This window comes from Cervus elaphus, chromosome 20 (genome assembly GCF_910594005.1).
Source record: "Cervus elaphus chromosome 20, mCerEla1.1, whole genome shotgun sequence".
Classification (NCBI taxonomy): domain Eukaryota; kingdom Metazoa; phylum Chordata; class Mammalia; order Artiodactyla; family Cervidae; genus Cervus; species Cervus elaphus.
The window spans coordinates 25,701,881-25,723,475 of record NC_057834.1 but is presented as its reverse complement, the minus strand read 5'-3'; the positions used below and the strand labels follow the sequence as shown (position 1 = coordinate 25,723,475).

At 38.7% G+C, this 21,595-nt stretch overlaps 1 protein-coding gene across 1 annotated transcript in view; it reads right to left on the bottom strand.

Annotated features, from left to right (window-relative positions):
• LOC122678315 (alpha-1,6-mannosyl-glycoprotein 4-beta-N-acetylglucosaminyltransferase-like) overlaps positions 1–21,309 on the bottom strand; it is a 54,766-nt gene extending 33,457 nt beyond the window's left edge. The window contains exon 1 of the mRNA XM_043878951.1: positions 21,199–21,309. The gene's annotated coding sequence lies outside the window, so the exon portion shown is untranslated. The remainder of the gene's footprint in view (positions 1–21,198) is intronic.
• Between the last annotated feature and the right edge of the window lie 286 nt (positions 21,310–21,595).

The window sequence follows — 21,595 nt, the reverse complement described above, 5'->3', positions numbered from 1 at the left end:
CTCCTGCATTGCAGGCAGATTCTTTACAGATTGAGCCACCCAGGGAGTCCCACACCATCTTATACTTGCTCCCAAACCACATAGTTACCCCTAAAGTCTACAGTCTCAGGCTAACTGTGGGGATTTAATCCACTGCACCTGTGGCTGCAGGAGTTATTTCGCTTTCTATTCTTCCATCACACAGCCCTTGGTATTCTGCTTTGGTTTGGGCCCTGGCTCTGTTTGTAGGTTGATCTCTGGTGTCTGTTCCCTGCCCAGGCAACAGGGGGCAAGGCCAAGGCTTATCGGAGCTCACTTGCTCACTTGGATTGGGAAAAGAGAGGGGTATGGCAGCCACAATTAGGATGCACTGGGGAATGCCTACAGTGGTAGAAACCTACCAGATGGTGTGTACATTCTCCCAGAGGAATTGGCCTCAGTTTGTGGGCCCCTGGGAAAAGTCAAACTGCTTAGGCTCCCAACAGTATGTGGGCTGTAACCTGTGCCTGCTCACAGCCTGGTGGCAGCTGCCGCCTCTGGGGTCAGGATCACAGCAGCCTTACTTTTGTCCACTGCCTCAAGCTCTTTCCCTGGCTTTGTCAGTGGCTAGTGGCTTATGTTTCCCCTTCTGGGATCTTAAACTGCAGTGGCATCTAATTCTGCTGCTGGTGCTCCTACTGGTTCTGCTGGTTTGGGCCACTACTGCCAAGGCACACAGCCACAGCCTTTGAATGTGTAGAGTTACAGTGTGTGGGCAACAGTGATCTCTTGTCACTCTGGGATGCCCAGACTTTTCCCTAGACTCCCTCAGTTGTGATGTATTAGCCCCCTCAGAGTATCCTCATAGCAGCCAACCCTGGCCTTCTCCCTGGCTTCTGACACCCAAGCCTGACCCTAGCACCCCACACTCACACTCTGCTGTGGGCTCAGGTGTGTGAGCTGCTTCTCAGCTGGGAAATGCTATTTGGCAAAGATCTCTGTGGTGAATTCTCCCCATTTTGCCTTCTGAGTACCCACTATTGCATTCCCCTCTGAAGTTCTGAAGCTCCCTCCTGTCCCCACCCATGAATGTGAGGAAACTTTTCCTCCTTCACGACTCCCTCCCTGGGGCAAAGGTCTCCATCCTGAAATCCTTTCTCTCTCTCTTTGCTTTTTTCCTCATCTTTTGCCTTACTTCATTCTAAGGAGATTGGCTTGCCTTTTTGGAAGTTTAGGGTCTTCTGCCAACATTCAGAATGTGTTCTGTAGGAGCTGATGAATTTGATGTATTTATGGAGAGGGAAGTGATCTCCCCATCTTAGTCGTCCACTATGTTGGAAGTTTCCCCTGCTTTTGTTTTTCAGCCACTGAATAAGTAACGTTGCTATTGGGTGTACAAACATCTCTTTGAGATCCTACTTTAAATTCGTGTATATACCAGAAATGGATTTTCTGAATCACATAACAATTCTATGTTTAACAATTTTTTTCTTGAATTGTCATACTGCTTTCCACAGTGTCTGTACCATTTTTCATTTTCACCAACAATGCACAAGGGTTCCAATTATTGCACATTCTTACTAAAACTTGCTTTCATTTTTTTAATAGTAGCCATCTTAATGGATGTAAGACATTATCTCACTGTAGTTTTGATTTCCATTTCCCTAATGATTAGTGTGATGTTGAGCATCTTTTCATATGTTTACTGGCCATTTGTATATCTTTTTTTTGCATAAATGTTATTCATGTCCTCTGCCCATTTCTGAATCAGGTTGTTTGTTTTTTGGTTGTTGAGTTTTAGGAGTTAAGTTCTCTATATATTCAGGATATTAATACCTTATCAGATATATAATTTGAAAATATTTTCTCTTATTCTGTGGGTTTACTTTCTAATCCATTAATAGTGTTTTTTGATGTACAAAATGTTTTAATTTTCATGAAGTCCAATCTGTCATTTTTTCTTTCATTTCCTGTGCCTGTAGTATCACATCCAGGAAATCATAGCAATATTCAACCATCATATTCACGAAATTGCTGCTAAATTCTATTAATATTTTGTGAGGTTTTATCCTATGTTTTATTCTGAGAGTTATACTGTTTTAGATGTCACATTTAGGTCCTTGATACATTTGAATTTTTTGTATATGGTGTAGTGAATAGACAAAGGGAAAGGGACAACTTTTTTCTTTTTCATGTGGGTATGTGGTTTTCCCAGCATCATTTGTTGAGAAGACTGTTCTTTCTCCCATTGGATTATCTTGGCACTCTTGCAAAAAGCCATTTTATACACAAACACACACACACACACGCACGCACACACACAGAGGTTTGTTTCTGGGTACTCGGTTCTAGTCTATGCTGTCTTTATGTAAATATTGCTCTGTATTCTTAACTGTAGTTTTGTAGTAAGCTTTAAAATTAGCAACTCTGAGTCTTGTAGTTTTGTTCTTTTTCAAGATTCTTTTGACTATTGGGGTTCTCTGATATTTCATATGAAATTTAGGTTGGATTTTTCTTTTTCTGCAAAAAGAAGAAATGTCATTGAAATTTTGATAGGAGTTGCATTGAGTCTGTAGGTCACTTTGGGCAGTATTGACATCTTAACAATGTCAGTGTCTTTTTTCAAATGTATAAACAAGGAATGGATTTCTATTATTTATGTATTCAAATTTCTTTCAGCAATGTTTTGTGATTTTTATTGTATAAGACTTTCACCTGCTTGGTTAATAATCCCTAACTATTTTATTCTTCTCAATGTTATTCTTCATTGTTCATGTGTAAAAATCCAACTGATACTTCTGTGTTGACTTTGTATCCTGCTCCTTCACTTAATCCATTTATTCATCCTAACAGATTTTTGTATATATGTAATATTTAGGATTTTCTACATATAAGACTGTATCATATGTAAATAGAGAAAATTTTACTTATTCCTTTCCAAGTTGGATGCCTTTTATTTCATTCCTTGCCTATTTGCTTTTGCTTAAACTTCTGACTACTATGTTGAACAGAAGTGGTGAAGGCAGACATCCTTGCCTTGTTCCTTATCTGGGAGGAAGAGCTCTCAGTCTTTCACCACTGAGTATGATGTTTGCTGTGAGGTTTTCATATGTGACTTTTATTTTGTTGAGGTAATTTCTTTCTCTTCATAGCTTGTTGAGTGTTTTTATCATGAAAGTATGTTGAATTTTGTTAAATGTTCTTTCTACAACAATTGAAATAATCATGTGGGTTGTTTCCATTTTCTGTTGATGTCATATATTATATTGACCTTTTTATCTATGTTGATGATAGTTAAAATCCAAGAAAAAAAATTCCACTTGGTCATGATTCATAATCTTTTTAATATGTTGCTGAATTCTGTGTGTATATTGTTGAGGATAATTGTATCAACTGGGTTGGAGTTTTGTTTTGTTTTTTACACACGTGTGTGTGTGTGTGTGAGTGTGTGTGTGCTCAGTCGTCTGACTCTTTGTGACCCTATGGACTGTATCCCCTCAGGTTCCTCTGTCCATGGAATTTCCAGGCAAAAATACTAGAGTGGGTTGCCGCTTCCTCCTCCAGGGGATCTTCGTGACCCAGGGATCAAACCTGGATCTCTTGCACTGGTAGGTGGATCATTTACCGCTGAAGCACCTGGGAAGCCCGTTTCACACGTGGTCGTGTATATACTTCAGTGCTACTCTCTCAACTCGCCCCACACTTTCCTTCCCCAGCCCTGTCCACGGGTCCATTCTCTATAGCTCCGTCTCTATTTCTGACCTGTAGACAGGCTCATCAATACCGTTTTTCTAGATTCTGTATATATGTGTGTGTTAATATATGATATTTGTTTTTCTCTTTCTGACTTACTTCACTCTGTATAAAACGCTATAGGTTCATCCATCTCAGTTCAACTGACTCAAATTCATTCCTTTTTATGAGTGGTATTCCACTCTATATATGTATCACAACTTCTTTCTCCATTCATCTGTCAATGGATATGTAGGTTGCTTTCATGTTCTGGGTATTATAAATAGTGTTGCAATGAACACTGGGGTAAATGAGTCCCTTTTTTTTTGTATTTTTCTTTTTAAAATTTATTTATTTTAATTGGAGGACAATCACTTTACAATATTGTGATGGCTTTGCCATACATCAATATGTTCCTTTATGTGTCCTTCACATAGAATCATCAGAACCATCTTTTTAGATTCCAAACATATACATTGATATACAATATTTGTCTTTCTCTTTCTGACCTACTTCATTCTGTATAATAGGCTCTAGGTTCATCCACCTCATTAGAACTGACTCAAATGCCTTTCTTTTAATAGCTGAGTAATATTCTGTTGTGTATGTGTACAACAACTTCCTTATCCATTCATCTGCTGATGAACATCTAGTTTGCTTCCATGTCCTAGCTATTGTAAATAATGCTGGAATGAACATTGGAGTACACGTGTCTTTTTTAACTCTGATTTTCTCAGGGTATACGCCCAGCAGTGGATTGTTGGATCATATGGCTTCCCTGGTGGTGCTTGTGGTAAAGAATCCACCAGCCAATGCTGGAGACCTAAGAGATTTAGGTTTGATCCATGGATCAGGAAGATCCTCTGGAGCCTCCATGGCAACCCACTCCAGTACTCTTGCCTGGAGAATCTCATGGGCAGAGGATCCTGGTGGTTTACAATACATAAGGTCACAAAGAGTCAGACATGACTGAAGTGACTTAACACGCACTGTAGTTTTATTTCCAGCTTTTTAAGGAATCTCCTTTCTGCTGTCTTTAGGTTTAGTTTGTTCTAGCTTTTTCTAGTTCTTTAAGTCTTAAAGTCCGCTTGCTGATTTGAGACTTTTCTCTTTTTTAGGGTAGTATTTATAGCTATGGGCTTCCCAGGTGTCTCAGTGGTAAAGAAACCACCTGCAATGCAGGAGACATGGGTTTGATCCCTCAGTTGGGAAGATCCCATGGAGAAGAAAATACTCCAGTATTTTTGCCTGGGAAATCCCATGGGCAGAGGAGTCTGGCAGGCTACAGTCCATGGGGTTGCAAAAGTGCCAGACACAACTTAGTGACTAAAATAAAAAACAACTTATAGCTATACACTTTATATACTTTCACAAGTTTTGGTATTTTGCATTGCTATTTTTATTCATTTTTAAAGCATTTTCTAATTTCCCTTGTGATTTTGTCTTTCATTGTTTAAAAATGTGCTACCTAATTTCCACTTTTGTGAAATTTCCAGTTTTCTTTTTGTACCAACATAACTTTATCCCATTTTGATCAAAGATATTTTGTATGATATCTATCTTTTTTAATTGTACTGAGACTTCTTTTGTGGCCTAATATATGGTCTACCCTGCAAAATGGGTATTCCGTTGTTGTTGGGTAGAGTGCTCTATGAGTGTTTGTTGGATCTAGTTGATTTCTAAGGAAATGGCAACCCACTCCAGTATTTTTGTCTGGGAAATTCCATGGACAGAGGAGCCTGGTAGGCTATAGTCCATGGGGTCACAAAGAGTCAGACTCGACTGAATGCCTAACAACTATAAATCTTCTAGTTACTTACATGCTGTCTGGTGGCTCTACCCATTATTTTGGGTGGGATATTGGAGTCTTCAATTATTATTATAGAACTCTCTATTTCTCCCTTCAATTCTGTCAGGCTTTGCTTCATATGTTTTGATGATATTATTGTGTGCATAAATATTTATAATTGTATCATCTTGCTGTGTTGAATACTTATAAATATATAATGTCATTATCTATATCTCATAATCTTACTTTTTTTTAATGTTTATTTTTGTTTATTTATTTATTTTTATTAGTTGGAGGCTAATTACTTCACAACATTTCAGTGGGTTTTGTCATACATTGATATGAATCAGCCATAGATTTACACGTATTCCCCATCCCGATCCCCCCTCCCCCACCAGCCCAGGTGGGATGCATGAGATAATCTTACTTTTTATTTAAAAACTATCTTTTGAGAAATTCCAAGATGGTGGAGAAATAAGATGGCAAGATTATCTTCCCCACAAATACATCAAAATTCATATGGAACAACTCCTACAGTACACCTTCTGAACACAGAAGACCATAGACTTCCAAAAAAGCAAGTCAATCTTCTTAGAACTAGGTAGGGCAAAAGATAAACATAAAGAAAAGAGACAAAGGATTTTAGGACAAGCACCTGCAACCCAAGGAGGGAGTCTTGAAGGAGGAAAATTTTCTGCACACTCTCATTGGTGGGGACAGGAGGGAGCTTTGGAACCTCGGAGGGGAGCCCCACAGTGGGTGCTCAAAAGACAAAATGGAGAGAATTCATCACAGAAATCATTGCCAAATAGCCATCCTCAGCCTAGAAGTGGCTAACACCCCACATTCACAGCAGAGAGTGGGGACAGGTGCAGAGGCTCAGACTCAGGTGTCAGATCCAGAGAGTGGCCTGGGCTTTTCTGCCATGAGACTACACTGAGGGGGCTAGCATGATACAGCAGAGGGAGTTGAGAGAAAGACTGGGCATCCCAGAGACGCAAGATTGTGTTGCAGGCAGACACTTTACCATCTGAGCTACCAGGAAAGCCCCATCATTGTCCCTAGTTCACTCTAACTCCACACATTTGCAGAAAATGGCTGTGTCCTGGTATGGTGGCAGCCAAAACAGGCAAAACTGGTAGGAGCATCAGCAGTAGAATTAGATGTGACTGCAGTTTATGATCCAAGAGGGGAAACCTAAGCCACTAGCCACTGACAAAGCTCGGAAAGGTGCCTGAGGCAGTGTACAAAATGAGGCCGCTGCAGTCCCAACCCCAGAGGTGGCAGCTGCCACCAGGCTGTGAGCAAGTGCAAGTTATTGCTCACACTTTTCTGGGAGCCTAAACAGCTTTACTCTTTCTAGGGATCCATGTTGTTGCTCTTCAGGCACTAAGTTGTGTCTGACTCTGTGACCCCATGGACTGCAGCGAGCCAGGCTTCCCTGTCCTTCACTGGGTCTCCTGGAGTTTGCTCAAACTCATGTGCACTGAATAAGTGATGCCATCCAACTATCAGAGCCTCTGTCATCCCCTTCTCCTCTGGCCCTCAATCTTTCCCAGCATCAGGGTCTTTTCCAGTGAGTCAGCTCTTCACATCAGGTGGCCAAAGTATTGGAGTTTCGGCTTTACTATCAGTCCTTCCAATAAATATTTAGGGTTGATTTCCTTTAGGGTTTATTGGTTTGATCTCCTTGCTGTCCAGGAGACTCTCAAGAGTCTTTTCCAACACCACAATTTGAAAGCATCAATTTTTTTGGCACTCAGCCTTCTTTATGGTCCAAGGCTCACATCTGTACATGACTATTGGAAAAACCACAGCTTTGACCTTTGTCAGGAAAGTGCAGTCTCTTCTTTTTAATATGCTGTCTATGTTTGTCACAGCTTTTCTTCCAAGATGTAAGCATCTTAATTTCCTGGCTGCAGTCACCGTCCACAGTGATTTTGGAGCCCAAGAAAATAAAATGTGTCACTGTTTCCACTTTTCTCACATCTATTTGCCATGCCATTATAATGGTTTCATCTGCATATATGAGGCTGTTCATGTTTCTCCTGGCAATCTTGATTCCAGCTTGTGAGTCTTCTAGCCCATCAATTCTCATGATGTGCTCTGCATATAAGTCAAATAAACAGACTGACAGTATACAGCCTTTCCCAATTTTCAACCAGCCCCTTGTTCCATTTCCAGTTCTAACTGTTGTTTCTTGACCTGCATACAGTTTTCTCAGGAGGCAGGTAAGGTGGTCTGGTATTCCCACCACTTTAAAAATTTTCCACAGTTTGTCGTGATCCACACAGTCAAATGCTTTAGCATAGTGAATACTGAAGTAGATGTGTTTTTGGAATTCTCTTAGTTTTCTATGATCCAACTGATGTTGGTAATTTGATCTCTGGCTCCTCTGTCTTTTCTAAACCCAGCTTGTGCACCTGGAAGTTATCAGTTCCCACACCGTTGAAGCCTAGCTTGAAGAATTTTGAGCATTACCTTGTTCACATGTGAAATGAGCACAGTTGTACTGTAGTTTGAGCATCCTTTGGCATTGCCTTTCTTTGGGATTGGAAAGAAAACTGACCTTTTCCAGTGCTGAGTATTCCAAATTGGCTGGCATCTTGAGTGTAGCACTTTATTTATTTATTTATTTATTTTTAGTGGTTAGAATTTATTTATTTATTTATTTCTAGCAGTTAGAATTTATTTATTTAAATTTTTTCCCAATTATTTTTATTAGTTGGAGGCTAATTACTTTACAACATTGTAGAGGTATTTCCATATATTGACATGAATCAGCCATGGATTTACAAGTGTTTCCCATCCTGAATCCCCCTCCCAACTCCCTCCCCATCCCATCCCTCTGTGTCATCCCAGTGGACCAGCCCTGAGCACTTGTCTCATGCATCCAACCTGGACTGGCGATCTGTTTCACAATTGAAAATATACATGTTTCAATGCTGTTCTCTCAGATCATCACACCCTCGCCTTCTCCCATAGAGACCAAAAGTCTGTTCTATACATCTGTAACTCTTTTTCTGTCTTGCATATAGGGTTATCGTTACCATTTTTCTAAATTCCATATATATGTGTTAGTATACCATATTGGTGTTTATCTTTCTGGCTTACTTCATGCTGTATAATGGGCCCCAGTTTTATCCATCTCACTAGAACTGATTCAAATGTATTCTTTTAATGGCTGAGTAATATTCCATTGTGTATATGTACCACAGCGTTCTTATCCATTCGTCTGCTGATGGGCATCTAGACTGCTTCCATGTCCTGGCTATTATAAACAGTGCTGCAATGAACATTGGGGTACACGTGTCTCTTTCAGATCTGGTTTCCTCAGTGTGTATGCCAAGGAGTGGGATTGCTGGGTCATATGGTAGTTCTATTTCCAGGTTTTAAGGAACCTCCACACTGTTCTCCATAGTGGCTGTACTAGTTTGCATTCCCACCAACAGTGTAAGAGGGTTTCCTTTTCCCCACACCCTCTCCAGCATTTCTTGCTTCTAGACATAGGTATCAAAAATTTAGAGAAGAGCTAACACCTATCTTACTCAAACTCTTCCAGAAAATTGCAGAAGAAGGTAAACTTCCAAACTCATTCTATGAGGCCACCATCACCCCAATTCCAAAACCAGACAAAGATGCCACAAAAAAAGAAAACTACAGGCCAATATCACTGATGAACATAGATGCAAAAATCCTTAACAAAATTCTAGCAAACAGAATCCAACAACATATTAAAAAGATCATACATCATGACCAAGTGGGCTTTATCCCTGGAATGCAAGGATTCTTTAATATCCACAAATCAATCAATGTAATACACCACATTAACAAATTGAAAGATAAAAGCCATATGATTATCTCAATAGATGCAGAAAAAGCCTTTGATGAAATTCAACATCCATTTATGATAAAAACTCTCCAGAAAGCAGGAATAGAAGGAACACACCTCAACATAATAAAAGCTATATATGACAAACCCACAGCAAGCATTACCCTCAATGGTGAAAAATTGAAAGCATTTCCCCTAAAATGAGGAACAAGACAAGGGTGCCCACTCTCACCACTACTGTTCAACATAGTGTTGGAAATTTTGGCCACAGCAATCAGAGCAGAAAAAGAAATAAAAGGAATCCAGATAGGAAAAGAAGAAGTGAAACTCTCACTGTTTGCAGATGACATGATCCTCTACATAGAAAACCCTGAAGACTCTACCAGAAAATTACTAGAGCTAATCAATGAATATAGTAAAGTTGCAGGATATAAAATTAACACACAGAAATCCCTTGCATTCCTATACACTAACAATGAGAAAACAGAAAGAGAAGTTAAGGAAACAATATCATTCACCATTGCAACAAAAAGAATAGAATACTTAGGAGTATCTACCTAAAGAAACAAAAGACCTATACATAGAAAACTATAAAACACTGATGAAAGAAATCACAGAGGACACAAACAGATGGAGAAATATACCGTGTTCATGGAATGGAAGAATCAATATTGTGAAAATGACTATACTACCCAAAGCAATCTATAGATCCAATGCAATCCCTAGCAAACTACCAACGGTATTCTTCACAGAACTAGAACAAATAACTTCACAATTTGTATGGAAATACAAAAAACCTCGAATAGCCAAAGCAATCTTGAGACAGAAGAATGGAACTGGAGGAATCAACCTGCCTGACTTCAGACTCTACTACAACGCCACAGTCATCAAGACGGTATGGTACTGGCACAAAGACAGAAGTATAGATCAATGGAACAGAATAGAAAGCCCAGAGATAGATCCACAAACCTATGGACACCTTATCTTCGACAAAGGAGGCAAGAATATCCAATGGAAAAAAGACAACCTCTTTAACAAGTGGTGCTGGGAAAACTGGTCAACCACTTGTAAAAGAGTGAAACTAGAACACCTTCTGACACCATACACAAAAATAAACTCAAAATGGATTAAAGATCTAAATGTAAGACCAGAAACTATAAAACTCCTAGAGAAGAACATAGGCAAAACACTCTCCGACATAAATCACAGCAAGATCCTCTATGACCCACCTCCCAGAATATTGGAAATAAAAGCAAAAATAAACAAATGGGACCTTATGAAACTTCAAAGCTGCTGCACAACAAAGGAGACTATAAGCAAGGTGAAAAGACAGCCTTCAGAATGGGAGAAAATAATAGCAAATGAAGAAACAGACAAAGGATTAATCTCAAAAATATACAAGCAACTCCTGCAGCTCAATTCCAGAAAAATAAATGACCCAATCAAAAAATGGGCCAAAGATCTAAACAGACATTTCTCCAAAGAAGACATACAGATAGCTGACAAACACATGAAAAGATGCTCAACATCACTCATTATTAGAGAAATGCAAATCAAAACCTCAATGAGGTACCATTACACACCAGTCAGAATGGTTGCTCTCCAAAAACCTACAAGCAATAAATGCTGGAGAGGCTGTGGAGAAAAGGGAACCCTCTTACACCATCGGTGGGAATGCAAACTAATACAGCCACTATGGAGAACAGTGTGGAGATTCCTTAAAACCTGGAAATAGAACTGCCATATGACCCAGCAATCCCTCTCCTGGGCATACACACCGAGGTAACCAGAACTGAAAGAGACACGTGCACCCCAATGTTCATTGCAGCACTGTTTATAATAGCCAGGACATGGAAGCAGCCTAGATGCCATCAGCATAGAATGGATAAGGAAAGTGTGGTACATATACTCTATGGAATATTACTCAGCCATAAAAAGTATTCATTTGAATCAGTTCTAATGAGATGGATGAAACTGGAGCCCATTATACAGAGTGAAGTAAGCCAGAAAGATAAAGACCAATACAGTATACTAACACATATATATGGCATTTTAAAAGATAGTAACGATAACCCTATATGCAAATCAGAAAAAGAGACACAGCTGTACAGAACAGACTTTTAGATTCTGTGGTAGCAGATGAGGGTGGGATATTCAGAGAGAATAGCATTTTAACAAGTATACTATCAAGGGTGAAAGAGATCAGCAGCCCAGGTTGGATGCTTGAGACGAGTGCTCAGGGCTGAACTGGGAAGACCCAGAGGGATGGGATGTAGAGGGAGGCAGGAGGGGGGATCAGGATGGAGTACACATGTAAACCCATGGCTGATTCATGTCAATGTATGGTAAAAACCACTACAATATTGTAAAGCAATTAGCCTTCAACTAATAAAAATAAATGGAAAAAAAATTACCTTGAATGTAAATGGACTAAATGCTCCAACGAAACGACATAGATTGCCTGAATGGGTACAAGAACAAAAGCCCTATCTATGTTGTCTACAAGAGACCCACCTCAGGCTTACAGACACATACAAACTAAAACTGAAGTGCTGGGAAAAAATATTCCAAGCAAACAGAAATCAAAAGAAAATGGGAGTAACAATGTTCACAGCAGATAAAATAGATATTAAAATAAAAACCATTCAGGAAAAATCTACTACAATATTGTAAAGTAATTAGCTTCCAACTAATAAAAATAAATGAAAAAAAAAAACCATTACAGGAGACAAGGAAGGACAGTACGTAATGATCAAGGATTCAATCCAAGAAGATGTAACAATTATAAACGTACATGTACCCAAAATTGGAGAACTTCGATACATAAGGCAAATGCTAACAACTACTAAAGGGGAAATTGACCATAACACAATAATAGTGGGAGACTTTAATACCCCTCTTACACCAATGGACAGAACATTTAGGCAGAAAATTAATAAGAAAATGCAAGCTTTAAATGATACATTGGACCAGTTGGACCTAATTGATATCTATAGGCCATTTCGTACATAACAGATTTCACTTTTTTCTCAAGTGCACATGGAACACTCTCCAGGAGAATCACATCTTGGGTAACAAATCAAGCCTTGAAAATTAAAAAAAAAAAAAAAAGAAATCATTCATTTCAAGGATCTTTTCTGACCACAATGCTGTAAAATCAGATATCAACTATAGGGAAAAAAATCTATAAAAAACACAAACACATGGAGGCTAAATAACATCTTCTGAATAACCAACAGATCACTGAAGAAATCAAAAAGAAAGAAGTAAATGACAATGAAAACATGACAACTCAAAACATATGGGATGCAGTAAAAGCAGTGCTGAGAGAAGTTTGTAACAATACAAACCTACCACAAAGAAATAACAAAAACATCAAATAAATGACTTAACCTTACACCAAAAGCAACTAGAAATAAAGAACCAAAAAACCCACAGTTAGCAGAAGGAAAGAAATCACAAGGATCAAAGAAGAAATAAATGAAAAAGCAATGGACAATATCAAAGATCACTAAAAATAAAAGCTGGTTCCTGAGATGATATACAAAACTGACATATCATTAGCCAGACTCATTGAGACATATAAGGAGGGGACTCAAATCAATAAAATTAAAAATGAAAAAGGAGAACTTACAACAGGCAATGCAGAAGTACAAAGGATCATGAGACTACGATAAGCAACTATATGCCAACAAAATGGACAACCTTGAAGAAATAGATAAATTCTTAGAAAAATATAACCTTCAAAAACTGGATCAGAAAGAAATAGAAAATATGAACATAAGCACAGAATCACAAGCACAGAAATCAAAACTGTAATAAAAAATTTTCCAACAAACAAAAGAGCCAAATGGCTTCAAATGTGAATTCTACCAAATTCTTTCTACAAGGCCACCTTCACCCTGATACCAAAAGTAGACAAAAATGTTCCCCCAAATTCGAGGCTAATATCACTGATGAACATAAATGCAAAAATCCTCAAGAAAATATTAGCAAACAGAATCCAACAACACATTAAAAGAACAATACATCATGATCTAGGTGTCTTTATCCCAGGGCTGCTAGGGTTTTTCAACATATGCAAATCAATCAATGTGATAAGTCATATTAACAAATTGAAAGATAAAAAGCATATGATCATCTCAATAGATGCAGAGAAAGCTTTTGACAAAATTCAACACCTATTTATGATAAAAAAAAAAAAAAACTCTCCAGAAAGTAGGCATAGAAGGACAGATCCTCAACCTAATAAAGTCCACTTATGACAAATACACAGAAACGTTATTCTCAAATATGAAAGTATTTCCTCTAAGATCAGGAATAAGAAAAGCGTGCTCACTCTCACCACTATTTTTTAAGATAATTTTGGAAGTCCTAGAGAGGGAAAAGAAATAAGAGAGATCCAGATTGGAAAAGAAGAAAACTCTCATTAATTGCAGATGACGTGATAGAAAGCCCTAAAGATGCCACCAGAAAATTAATAGAGCTGATCAATGTATATAGTAAACTCACAGGATATAAAATTAATATGCAGAAATTCCTAACATTACTATAAGCTAACAATGAAAAATCAGAAAAAGAAATTAAGGAAACGATCCCATTTGCCACTGAAACAAAAAAATAATAAAATACCTAGGAACAAACATGCGTAAAGAGACAAAAGACTGCAGAAAACTAGAAGACACTGATGAAAGAAATCAAAGATGACACAAACAAATGGAATGATATATCATGTTCTTGGATTGGAAGAATCAATATTGTGAAAAAGACTATATTACTCAAAGCAATGTACAGATTCAATGCAGTCCCTATTAAACTACCAGTGGTGTTTTTTTGTTTGTTTGTTTGTTTTGCAGAACTAGAGCAAAATATTTCACAATTTGTATGGAAATACAAACGACCCCAAATAACCAGAGCAAATCTTGAGAAAGAAAAACAGAACTGAAGGAACCAACCTTCCTGAGGTCAGACAGTACTACAAAGCTGCAGTCATCAAGAAAGTATGGCACTGGCACATAAACAAAAATTTAGACCTGTGGAACAAGATAGAAAGCCTGGAGGTAAACCCATGCACCTATGAGCACCTTATCTTTGACAAAGAAGGCAAAAATGGAGAAAAGACAAATTCTTCAATAAGTGGTGCTGGGAATACTGGACAGCCACATGTAAAAGAACAAAACTAGAACACTTCTTAAGACTATACATAAATATAAACTCAAAATGGATTAAAGGCTTAAATGTAAGGCCAGAAACTAAACCGCTCCTGGAGGAAAAAAACGTTCTCTTGGCAAAACTCTCTATTAGCCTTTGTCCTGCTTCATTCTGTACTCCAAGGCTAAACTTACCTGTTACTCCAGGAATTTCTTGACTTCCTACTTTTGAATTCCAGTCCCCTATAATGAAAAGGACATCTTTTTTGAGTGTTAGTTCTAGAAGGTCTTGTAGGTCTTCATAGAACTGTTCAAATTCAGCTTCTTCAGCATTACTGGTCGGGGCATAGTCTTGGATTACCATGATATTGACTGGCTTGCCTTGGAAATGAAGAGAGATCATTCTGTCGGTTTTGAGATTGCATCCAATTCATTGTAGGGGGCTGGAATGCAAAAGTAGGAAATCAAGAAACACCTGGAGTAACAGGCAAATTTGGCTTTGGAGTACAGAAAGAAGCAGGGCAAAGGCTAATAAAGTTTTGCCAAGAGAACGCACTGGTCATAGCAAACACCCTCTTCCAACAACACAAGAGAAGACTCTACACAGGGACATCACCAGATGGTCAGCACCAATATCGGATTGATTATATTCTTTGCAAGATGGAGAAGCTCTATACAGTCAGCAAAAACAAGACTAGGAGCTGACTGTGGCTCAGATCATGAACTCCTTATTGTCAAATTCAGACTGAAATTGAAGAAAGTAGGGAAAACCACTAGACCATTCAAGTATGACCTAAATCAAACCCTTAACGATTATACAGTGGAAGTGAGAAATAGATTTAAGGGACTAGATCTCATAAAGTGCCTGAAGAACTATGGATAGAGGTTCGTGACATTGTACAGGAGACAGGGAGCAAGACCATCCCCAAGAAATAGAAATGCAAAAAAGCAAAATGGCTGTCTGAGGAGGCCTTACAAATAGCTTTTGAAAAGAAGAGAAGTGAAAGGCAAAGGAGAAAAGGAAAGATATACCCATTTGAATGCAGAGTTCCAAAGAATAGCAAGGAGAGATTAAAAAAAAAAAAAAAAAAAAAAACCTTCCTCAGCAATCAGTGCAAAGAAATAGAGGAAAACAATATGGTGGAAAAGAGTAGAGATCTCTTCAAGCAAATTAGAAATACCAAGGGAACATTTCATGCAATGAAGGGCACAGTAAAGGACAAAAATGGTATGGACCTAACAGAAGCAGAAGATATTAAGAAGAGGTGGCAAGAGTACACAGAAGAACTATACAAAAAAGATCTTCATGACCAAGATAATCACGATGGTGTGATCACTCACCTAGAGCCAGACATCCTGGAATGTGAAGTCAAATGGGCCTTAGGAAACATCACTATGAACAAAGCTAGTGGAGGTGATGGAATTCCAGTTAAGCTATTTCAAATCCTGAAAGATGATGCTGTGGAAGTGCTGGACTCAATATGCCAGCAAATTTGGAAAACTCAGCAGTGGCCACAGGACTGGAAAAGGCCAGTTTTCATTACAATCCCAAAGAAAGGCAATCCCAATGAATGCTCAAACTACCACACAATTGCACTCATCTCACACACTAGTACAGTAATGCTCAAAATTCTCCAAGCCAGGCTTCAGCAATACATGAACCATGAACTTTCAGATGTTCAAGCTGGATTTATAAAAGGCAGAGGAACCAGAGATCAAATTGCCAACTTCCACTGGATCATCGAAAAAGCAAGGGAGCTCCAGAAAAACATCTATTTCTGCTTTATTGACTACACCAAAGCCTTTGACTGTGTGGATCACAATAAACTGTGGGAAATTCTGAAAGAGATGGGAATACCAGACCACCTGACCTGCCTCTTGAGAAACCTGTATGCAGGTCAGGAAGCAACAGTTAGAACTGAACATGGAACAACAGACTGGTTCCAAATAGGAAAAGGAATACGCCAAGGATGGTTATTATCACCCTGCTTATTTAACTTATATGCAGAGTGCATCATGAGAAACACTGGGCTGGATGAAGCACAAGCTGGAATCAAGATTGCCAGGAGATATATCAATAACCTCAGATATGCAGATGACACCACCCTTATGGCAGAAAGTGAAGAAGAACTAAAGAGCCTCTTGATGAAAGTGAAAGAGGAGAGTGAAAAAGTCAGCTTAAAGCTCAACATTCAGAAAACTAAGATCATGGCATCCATTCCCCTCACTTCATGGCCAATAGATGGAGAAACAGTGGAAACAGTGAAAGACATTATTATTTTGGACTCCACATCACTGCAGATGGTGATTGCAGCCATTAAAATTAAAAGATGCTTACTCCTTGGAAGGAAAGTTATAACCAACCTAAACAGCATATTAAAAAGCAGAGATGTTACTTTGCCAACAAAGTTCTGTCTAGTAAAGGCTATGGTTTTTCCAGTAGTCATGTATGGATGTGAGAGTTGGACTATAAAGAAAGTTGAGCACTGAAGAATTGATGCTTTTGGACTGTGGTGTTGGAGAAGACTCTTGAGAGTCCCTTGGACTGCAAGGAGATCCATACAGTCCATCCTAAAGGAAATCAGTCTTGAAAATTCATTTGAAGGACTGATGTTAAAACTGAAACTCCAACACTTTGCCACCTGATGCAAAGAACTGACTCATTGGAAAAGACCTTGATGCTGAGAAAGATTGAAGGAGGGAGGAGAAGGGGACAACAGAGGATGAGATGGTTGAATGACATCACTCACTCAATGGACATGAGTTTGAGTAAACTCTGGGAGTTGATGATGGACAGGGAGGCCTGGCGTGCTGCAGTCCATGGGGTCGCAAAGAGTTGGACACGACTGAGCGACTGAACTGAACTGAGAGGAAAAAGCATGGGAAGCACATCTCTTAACCTAAACCACAGCAAGATCCTCTGTGACCCACGTCCTAGAATAATGGCAATAGAAACAAAAATAAACAAGTAGGTAATTAAACTTAAAAGCTTTTGCACAGTAAAGGAAATTATAAACAAAGTGAAAAGACAATCCTCAAAGTGGAAGAAAATAATAGCAATGCAAACAACTGGCAAAGAATTAAATCTCCAAAATATATAAGCATCTCAATACCAGAAAAACAAACAACCCAATCAAAAAGTGGGCAGAAAACCTAAAGGGACATTTCTCCAAAGAAGACATACAGTTGGCTAATAAACACATGAAACGATGCTTGACTTCACTCATTATTAGAGAAATGCAAATCTAAAGTACAATTAGGTGTCACCTCATACCCGTCATGAAAAAAATGGCCATCATGAAAGAAATCTACAAATAAATGCTGAAGAGTGTGTGTAGAAAGGGAATCCTCTTGCACAGTTGATGGGAATGTAAACTGATACAGCCACTATGGAGAACAGTTGGAGATTACTTTAAAAACTAGGAATAAAACTACCAAATAACCCAACAATCCCACTACCAAACATGTACCTTGAGAAATCTATAATTGAAAAAGACACATGTACTAGAATGTTCATTGCAGCACAATTTACAATAGCTGGGACATGGAAGCAACCTAGATGTCCATTGGCTGATGAATGGATAAAGTTATGGAACATATACACAACACATTTGAGTCAGTTCTAATGAGGCCGATGAACCTGGAGCCTATTATAAAGGCTGAAGTAAGAAAGAGAAAAACAAATGTCATGCATTTGCACATATATGTGAAATGTAGATGGATAGTACTGATGAACATGTTTGTAGAGCGCAGCAGTGGAGACACAGAAGTGAGAACATATTTGTGGACACAGTGGGAGAATGAGAGAGAGGATGAATTAAAAGAGTAACATTGAAAAACGTTGAAACATATGTATAGATAGTCAAAGCGAATTTGCTGTGTGATGTAGGGAACTCAGACCTGGTGCTCTGTGACAACTTAGAGCCAGGGAATGAGGTGAAGGGGAGGTTCAAGAGAGGAGACATGTGTATACCTATGGCTGATTCATATTGATGTATAGCAGAAACTAACACAATATTGTAAAGCAATTATCCTCTAATTAAAAATTTTTAAAAAGAAAAAGTCTATTTTGTCTGATATTACTGTGAAAGTGTATGATATTAGTGTGCAAGTCGCTCAGTCATGTCTGACTCTTCGCAACCCAATGGACTACAAAATCTCTAGGCCAGAATTCTGGAATATTCTAGGCCAGAATACTGGAGTGGGTAGCCTTTCCCTTCCCCAGGGGATTTTCCCAACCCAGAGATGGCACCCAGGTCTCCCACTTTGCAGGCGGATTCTTTACCAACTGAGCCACTAGGGAAGCCCAATATTAATATATTAGATATTAGTATACTGTTAAGTCACTTCAGTCGTGTCCGACTCTGTGCGGCCCCATCCCTGGGATTCTCCAGGCAATAACACTGGAGTGCATTGCCATTTCCTTCTCCAACGCATAAAAGTGAAAAGTGAAAGTGAAGTCGCTCAGTCCTGTCCGACTCTTCACAACCCCATGGACTGCAGCCTACCAGGCTCCTCTGTCCATGGGATTTTCCAGGCAAGAGTACTGGAGTGGGGTGCCATTGCCTTCTCCATATAGCTACCCTTATTCTCTTTTGTTGTCTGTTTGAATGGAATACCTTTTTCCATCCTTTTACTTACAACCTCTTTTTATCTTTCTATCTAAAATGAGTCTCCAACTATGAGACAGCACATAGTTGGAGCATATTTATTATCCATCCTACCAGTATCTGTCTTTTGATCAGAGGGTCCAATCTATTTACATCTAAAGTAGTTACTCGATAACCCTATATGCAAAACAGAAAAAGAGACACAGATGTACAGAACAGACTTTGGGACTCTGTGGGAGAAGGCAAGGGTGGGATGTTCTGAGAGAACAGCATTGAAACAAGTATACTATCAAGGGTGAAACAGATCACCAGCCCAGGTTGGATGCATGAGACAAGTGATCAGGGCTGGTGCACTGGGAAGACCCAGAGGGATGGGATGGGGAGGGAGGTGGGAGGGGGGTTCAGGATAGGGAACACGTGTAAATCCATGGCTGATTCATGTCAATGTATGGCAAAAACCACTGCAATATTATAAAGTAATTAGCCTCCAACTAATAAAAATAAATGGGAAAAAAATAATAAAATAAAATATTTAGTAAACCATGTTGTAAACAAAAATAAATAAAGTAGTTACTCATAAGGAGATACTGCTGCCTTTCTTATTATGTGTTTTCTAAATGCCTTATAGCTTTTTTGTTCCTCATTTCCTGTACTATGTTCACTTTTTCATTTAGTTGATTTTTTAAATAGTGACACATTTCAGTTATCTTATCATTTCCTCTTGTGTCTAGCTATTTTCTTTGTAGCTACCATTTAACATTTAAAAGTTAAAACATTTAAGTTGAATTTGTACAGGCTGAACTGTAATAACATACAAAACTCTGCTTCTTTACAACTCCATTCCTACCCCCTTTGTGTTGCTGATATCATAAAATTACACCTAATATATTGTGTACCTGAAAACATACACTAATAATGCCTTTAAGTGCATTAATCTCTTAAATTGTGTAGAATATGTTTGCAGTCACAAACCAAAATTTAAAGTAATGTTAGCCTTTTACACTAACAGTTTTTCTTTAAATATGTCTGTTAAACCATGTTTTTAAAAAACTGCAGTTACAAATCATTGTTAAAATTATATTAGCTTTTATAATTGTCCATATATTTACCTTTACTGAAAATCCTTCTTTCTCCACACATCTGAGTTACTGTCTAGTATCCTTTCATTGTACTTTAGAGGACTCCCTTGAGCATTGTTTGCAGGGAAGTTCTAGAGGCAAAAACTCCTTCAGCTTTTACCTTGTAGTGTTTTAATTTCTCCCTCATTTCTGAAGGACAGTTTTGTTGGATAATGGATTATTGGATGACAGGGTTTTTTTCTTTTAGTACTTTGAATATATTAGCACATTGTCTTGCTACCTCCAAAACTTTTGATGAGAGATCTGTTGCTAATCTTATTGAGGATCACTTGTGTGTAATAATTCACTCCCCTCTTGCTGCTTTCAAGATTCTCTTTCTTTCTGACTTTTGAAAGTTTGATTATAATATGTCTCAGTGTGGGTCTTTTTGAGTTCATCTTACTTGGAGTTTGTTGAGCATCTTGGATGTTTAAATTCATCAAATCTGGGAAGACTTAAGCCATTATTCTTCAGATATTCTGCCTCTTTCTCTCCTTCTCTTCCTTCTGGAGCGCCCATAATGTTTATGTTGATCTGCTCTCTGCTTAAGCTGGGAGATACATTTTCTTCTGCTCTCACACATGACAATTTTAACTCTCATTCCTTTGGATTTAGATTCCCCTTGTTCTTGGGCCTTCATGTTTTGCTAGAACCACATCGCCAGCTTTCCTGGCCTTCTAGTTGTAGACAGTAGTTGTGAGTCTTAGCCTCTAAGCCTCTGAGGAATCATAGGACATGAGCCAATCCCTTTTAATAAATCTACTTTTACATTCTCTATCTCTCTATATTTATCCTATTAGTTTTGCTTTTCTGGAGAACTCTGACTAACATAGGCACTTATTAACGATCTGGGATAAGCTATGAATGGGATCAAGTCAGAGATCTAAGAGATAATCACCCCTTCTAAAACTTTCATTCTGAGGCTTCCATTCCCTGAAGGCTTCAGGGGAGACACTATGAAATTTACATACACAAATTTGTTTCAGCCACAACACGTGAACATCCTCACCTTGACTGCAGCTGTAGTTCCATCTCAGACTTTTTTCTGGGTGCACAGGCACTCAGTCCCATACCTCTTAAGAGTTCAGGACTTTCCCTAAAGTCAAGAAGAAGAAACTATAATGTTTAGGGGGTTGTGATGGGCAAGGTTACGCAAGCTATGAGGTAAGACAAAGTTGGCCAGGCTCTCAGGTGACACCCCCCTGACAACCATTGCTCTACCTGAATGAGCCCTGTTTACCATTCCAGCCTCATGCCAAGCACCAGCTCCTTGGTGAGGGTCCCCAGGGAAACTATGAGAAAATTCTGATATCAGCTTCTTGAGATTTTGACCTAGATTCAGAACTGTGGGCTCTATGCGGGCCACCTTTTTCTCCAAATAAAAGTAGTTTTATTGGCATTTTCCC